This window comes from Balearica regulorum, chromosome 33, assembly GCF_011004875.1.
Source record: "Balearica regulorum gibbericeps isolate bBalReg1 chromosome 33, bBalReg1.pri, whole genome shotgun sequence".
NCBI lineage: Eukaryota > Metazoa > Chordata > Aves > Gruiformes > Gruidae > Balearica > Balearica regulorum.
This window is the reverse complement of record NC_046216.1, coordinates 123856-129987: the sequence shown is the minus strand read 5'-3', so window position 1 is coordinate 129987 and position 6132 is coordinate 123856.

The window sequence follows — 6132 nt, the reverse complement described above, 5'->3', positions numbered from 1 at the left end:
TTTGTACTATAATTTGAGTTTTCAGTGCAGGCAGCAGGGTGGGGTGTGATGGGGCCACCGGGATGACCTGCAGGTTTTTGCACATCCCAAGGCTGGGGTTGGAGGCATGGCTACAGGGCAAGGAGCCTGCCCAGTCCCTGGGGCTGGTGCAAGGAAAGCAGAGCATCGCCGAGCCCTCGGACCAGTACACTGGACCAGGTGGGCTCCTGGCTGTGCCATCATCAGAGATGACAGAGCTGGGCATGATCACACCTAGCAGAGGGAGCAAAGTGGGAAGCTTAGCACCTCCCGACACCACAGCCAAGGACCCTGCAGCCCATTTCCCTTCTCAGCTCATGGCCAGGGAGGAAGGTCACCCACCCTCCAGAGATGAGTCCTCTCCTCAAAACCCTTCCCTGGGCTGTCTCCATTCAAACCCAGCCTGCAGCCCCCATGACACCAGGCACAATGGACAACATGCGTCAACATTTCTGAGACATCCGTGGGACACACCACCCCTCTTTATGACGGTGAGATGGGAAATGGCCACATCCAATTCAGTCCACGCTGAGCTGCTGGCTCCCCGGGGCCATGGGCTCCCACGGCTGTGCTGAACCAAAAATAAAGAGTCACAGCAAAAAAAAGTAGTCCTGAAAGGATGCTCCGTGCTGCTCCCAGCAATGAACATGGCCCAGGGGAGGGTTTCCTGAGCACACAGCACTGGCAGGAGCCTGCATGCCAGGGCTGAGCTGGGCACTTGGAGAGGGCAGTTTCTGGCACCACACAGTCCACATTGCTCAGCTGGATACAGCCTGGCCCCTATATAAAATCCTTACTGCCTTACGGTGGAAGGTGACCATTAATTTTTGGCCTTTTGTGGCTGCAAAGTTTAAACCTTTCCTAAAGAGCGCTCCCCCATGTTTTCAATTCACTGCTCATGCCAAGAAGAGGAGCCCCAAGGGCTTCCCTGCCCAGCTCCAGCTCCCTCTAGTCTGAACATCAGCTTGGGGGCTGCAGGAACGTTCATTACCCCCGCAGTAATTAAACTGCAGCCCTTGGCATGACGCAGTCTGGAGACACGACATCTTGCCCCCATGATTTGCTTGCACAGCTACTAGTACCCTTCAACCTGAAAACATGAGCCTGGATGATCCAACATCTCTTTGTGAAGCCCTGTAAGCACCATGCAATAACTGTCAAGCCAGAAGAACAGAGTGAGATTGCATCCCTATAGCCTTGCATATGATGGGCTGGGTTGTGACGTCCTGCAAGATGTGAAATGCATGATGCTCACTTTAACTCCTAAGAGCTAAAGGTAAGTTATACAATATTTCCTGCTGGGTCTGAGAAGTGCTCGATCTAACCCACTGTGGGAATTGCACCTAAAAGGTTAAAAACATTGGTGTCCACTTACCTCTTATGCAAACATTGTGGATGGAGATCCCTGAGGTTGGTATGAGAAGCAGTTGAAGGAGGGAGTCTTACATCAGCAGGACGGCCCTGTTTTGGCTAGAGGATGTGGAATAAACAGATAGACGGTTTCTACACAGAATCTGGTCAACATGCTGGTGGGGAGGGATGCCATCCAGGGGGACCTTGACAGGCTTGAGAGGTGGGCCCATGCGAATCACATGAAGTTTAACAAGGCCAAGGGCAAGGTCCTGCACGTGGGTCGGCGCAATCCCAAGCACGACTACAGGCTGGGTGGAGAATGGATTGAAAGCAGTCCTGAGGAGAAGGACTTGGGAGTGTTGATTGATGAGAAGCTCAACATGACCCAGCAGTGTGCGCTTGCAGCCCAGAAAGCCAACCGTGTCCTGGGCTGCATCAAAAGAGGTGTGACCAGCAGGTCGAGGGAGGGGATCCTGCCCCTCTACTCCACTCTGGTGAGACCCCACCTGCATTACTGTGTCCATCTCTGGGGGCCCCAGTACAGGAGAGACATGGAGCTGTTGGAGCGAGTCCAGAGGAGGCCACAAAGCTGATCAGAGGGCTGGAGCACCTCTCCTATGAGGACAGGCTGAGAGAGTTGGGGTTGTTCAGCCTGGAGAAAAGGCGGCTCCGGGGAGATCTAATTGCGGCTTTCCAGTACCTGAAGGGGCCTACAGGAAAGATGGTGAGGGCCTGTTTATCAGGGAGTGTAGTGACAGGACAAGGGGGGATGGGTTTAAGCTGAAGGAGGTTCAATTTAGATTAGAAGTTAGGAAGAAATTCTTCCCTGGTAGGTAGGTGAGACCCTGGCCCAGGTTGCCCGGAAAGGTTGTAGAGGCCCCATCCCTGGAAGTGTTTAAGGCCAGGTTGGATGGGGCTTTGGGCAAAGTGGTCTAGTGGAGGGTGTCCCTGCCCACAGCAGGGGGGTTGGAACTAGATGATCCCTTCCGACCCAAACCATTCTATGATTCTGTGATTCTATGAATCTTGAAGGCCACAGTGCCCCGAGTGAGACCTTTTGCTTCATTATCTGTGAAATGAATATTAAAGCTGACACCCCTGAATATGAGAATGAGCTAAAAAGAGTACATGCTAAACATCTATGACTATAGTACTCAACTCTCCACCCAAATCATGTTAAATGTCCCCCCAGGGAGGGGACAGCTAAGGTTGGGGTATAAAGGAAATTGATGAAGTTACCCCCAGGGAGGGGAGAGGAAATTGCAGACCCCGAAAAGGCAGTCGACGGGCTGTGCTCCTTCTGCTCCACCCAAGATAGGGACGCCTTCTTGGTAAGCACTGCAACTTCACCTTTTTGGTGAGAATACCTGGGATAGTATTTTGCTAGCATTATCTTTATAATCATGATCATGTATTAGCGCTATTGCAGTAAGTGCATTTATCAACGGCAATTCTGAACTCTTTATAGCTGTCATTTTAATAACCTTTCTATTATTTTCAACTTTGCAAAACTGAGTCAGTGCAAGTTCTTTGGGGGCTCTGACAGGCAAACGTTAACTCTGATATGTGGCTATATATATATGTGGCTATATATATAATCCTTTAGACATAAACCATTGACCAAGTCTGGGACTGAGACTGGACCTAGCTGCAGTAAGGCTCCTTTCTGAAAAGGAGTTTAGAAAGCAAGGGGGTCCTTTCTGAACCTGGGGACTCAACAGGAGGCCCCCCCTCAGTCACACATCAGACTTTACCTTTTACATGACACCCACCCCATAAGTGGCATGGGAGAAGAGGTCAACATGGAAACCAGACCAGATCTGATGGCTTCCAGCCTCCTGGCATCTAGACTTCTTGCATTACGCACATTCCCTTTAGCATCTCCTTTTAGACACATTATTCACACTTTTGCCTAATTTCTCTTTGAATTAGGTGACGGCATCAGCCCCACCATCCTCCCTGGGGCAGCAGCTTCCAGAAGCTCCCAGCCCTTTGTGCAGTCTCTGGACTCAGTCTAGTTGCAGTACACCCTTCCTGAGATGTGGTGGCCAGCACTACACACAAGACAAAAGACATGGAAGAACCAGAATTGTATATTGCAGAAAAATTACATCCCCTGCCGTGTCCTCGATGCTTTTCTTAGGGTATGCAACATTTTGTTGGGTTTTTTTGGCTGCTGCAGCACATGGAGATGATGATTTCAGATAACTCATTTGCAGCTGGGTACTGGAAAAGGAAAACATTCAAAGCCAGACATGGTGCACCATGAAATTCATTGCATTGCATTGCATGGATGCATAGCTAGATGGCAGAAAATCACTTTATTGTTTGAGGGCAAGCCATTGGAAACGCTATCCTGTGACTGCCTTGCAGTCTCCGAACTCACCTTCCAGGGAGAGCAAAGAGATCACATATGTGCCAAAAGCCGAGCATCATGAACTGTTCTCTGCCAGGTGGGGATGTGAAATGGGAGAAGCCATCAGGATCTCATGTGGCTTTTTTATCTCTGATGACTGTTCCCAGTGGCTGTAATGGCAGCCCAGCACAGATATCTGCACTTGAGCACTCGGGGTCTTTGCAAATGACTAAGGTCTGCACATGCCAGCATCTCCATGATTCAGCCCACCATGGCCGACGCACTGCGAACTCATCTTGTGCTACCCCTCGGCTTTTGCATCGCAGCAACTTCTGCTGATCTGAAGCAGCTGAAATTTCTCATCCTCCTCTTCAATGATGAATTAATCTGTTGCAAACTCTGTCCAGATAAAACTAAAGAAGAGATCCTGGGAAATAATTTGAGCTGGAGAAAATCCATCAGCCATAACAGGGATGGAGGAAGTTCACAGCTTGAAAATATAATAGTATAAATGGTCTGATGCTGGCAATTACATGATTTTCTCCAGATTCACAGATTCCCAGATTGGTAGGGGTTGGAAGGGACCTCTGGAGATCATCTAGTCCAACTGCCCTGATAGAGCAGGATCACTTAGAGCAGGTTGCACAGGATTGCGTCCAGGCGGGTTTCGAATATCTCCAGAGAAGGAGACTCCACAACCTCTCTGGGCAGCCTGTTCCAGGGCTCTGTCACCCTCAAAGTGAAGAAGTTTTTCCTCATATACAGATGGAACTTCCTGTGTTCCACTTTGTGCCCGTTGCCCCTTGTCCTGTCACTGGGCACCATAGAGAAGAGTCTGGTCCCTTCCTCTAGACACCCACCCTTTAGACATTTATAACTGTTGATAAGATCCCCTCTCAGTCTTCTCCAGGCTAAACAGCCCCAGCTCTCTCAGCCTTTCCTCAGAAGAGAGATGCTCAAGTTCCTTAATTACCTTTTTAGCCCTCGGCTGGACTCTCTCCAGTAGTTCCCTGTCTGTCTTGAACTGGGGAGCCCAGAACTGGACACAGGACTCCAGATGTGGCCTCAGCAGGGCAGAGTAGATGGGGAGGAGAACCTCCCTTGACCTGCTGGCCACGCTCCTGTTAATACACCCCAGGATACCATTGGCCTTCTTGGCCACGAGGGCACATTGCTGGCTCATGCTTAGCTTGTTGTCCACGAGGACTCCCAGGTCCTTCTCCGCAGTGCTGCTTCCCAGCAGGTCAACCCCTAACCTGTACTGGTGCTTGGGGTTATTCCTCCTTGGGTGCAGGACCCTACACTTGCCCTTATTGAATTTTATATGGTTCCTCTGATTTCATATGGTTCCACGCTGATGCCCCTCCACCTGCAGCCAGGGTGTAGGACTCCCCAGCACCATCTCTGGACATTTGGGCTGCCACGTGCCCTGGCAGCCATTCAGATCCACCCCAGAGGCCCTGAGGATCCTTGCAGTTCTGGATCTGGCACAGGCAGCTGGGCAGCCCCAGCTGCTCTCACAGACCCTTCAGGGGCTGAGTTCAGCCCCACCAGGGCTGGGAGGGGGGAGGAGATCATGCTGGGGAGGGATGTAAGCTGTGTTCAGTGTCGTGGTCGTGACTGGGGACTAGGGGAGGAGGATACAAAGCAAATTTCTGCCTGCCCAGACACTGATCCCCTCACCCCTTCATCTGCCTATCCTTTGGTGTCCTCCATACCGAACCTCCCCAATTCCCTCCCAGGGGATCATCACTGCGATGATACTCAGGAGACACAGAAATGGGTATCCCATGGAGAAGCATCTGCTAGCAAGGGCCATTGCCTTATCACCCCATGGAGAAGGCAGCACGACTGATGGGTCAGAAGTGCCAGTGTCCAGGGGCAGCAGGGCATGGACCAGAGTTAGTCCCAGGGCCCATTTGCAGAGGACACTGAAAGGGGCTGCAGGGACAGGCTGGAAAATGCATGTAGGATCAGCACACCCCAACTGTGGATGTTTCAGAGACCTGTGCATGGGTGTCAATTCCTTTTTGCAAGGTGCCCTTATGTCCCTCAGTGCCGTTAGACACACACAGCAACCCATTTCTACCCTTAAAAAGATCTTTACCCCACTCCTAAACCTTTCTTGCCACCTCCATTTGCTTTAAGGAGAACCTGAAGGATGGGCAGGTTATAGAGTCAAAGTTAGTGCCCAAGGAGATGTTAGGTAGTGGGTGAACTGCCTGTCCCACCACACTGGTGGCTGGATCTCCTGTCTCACCTCCCAGCCCTCTGTAAAGAGCCAACCAAGCATCCCTGGTCAAATATCCAGGTTGCCTCGAACTGGAGCAGCCAGGAATGTGTCCACAACGCTCATCCACAGAGGAGATGAAGGAACAGGAGGCTCTGCAGCAGCCTGAGGTGAC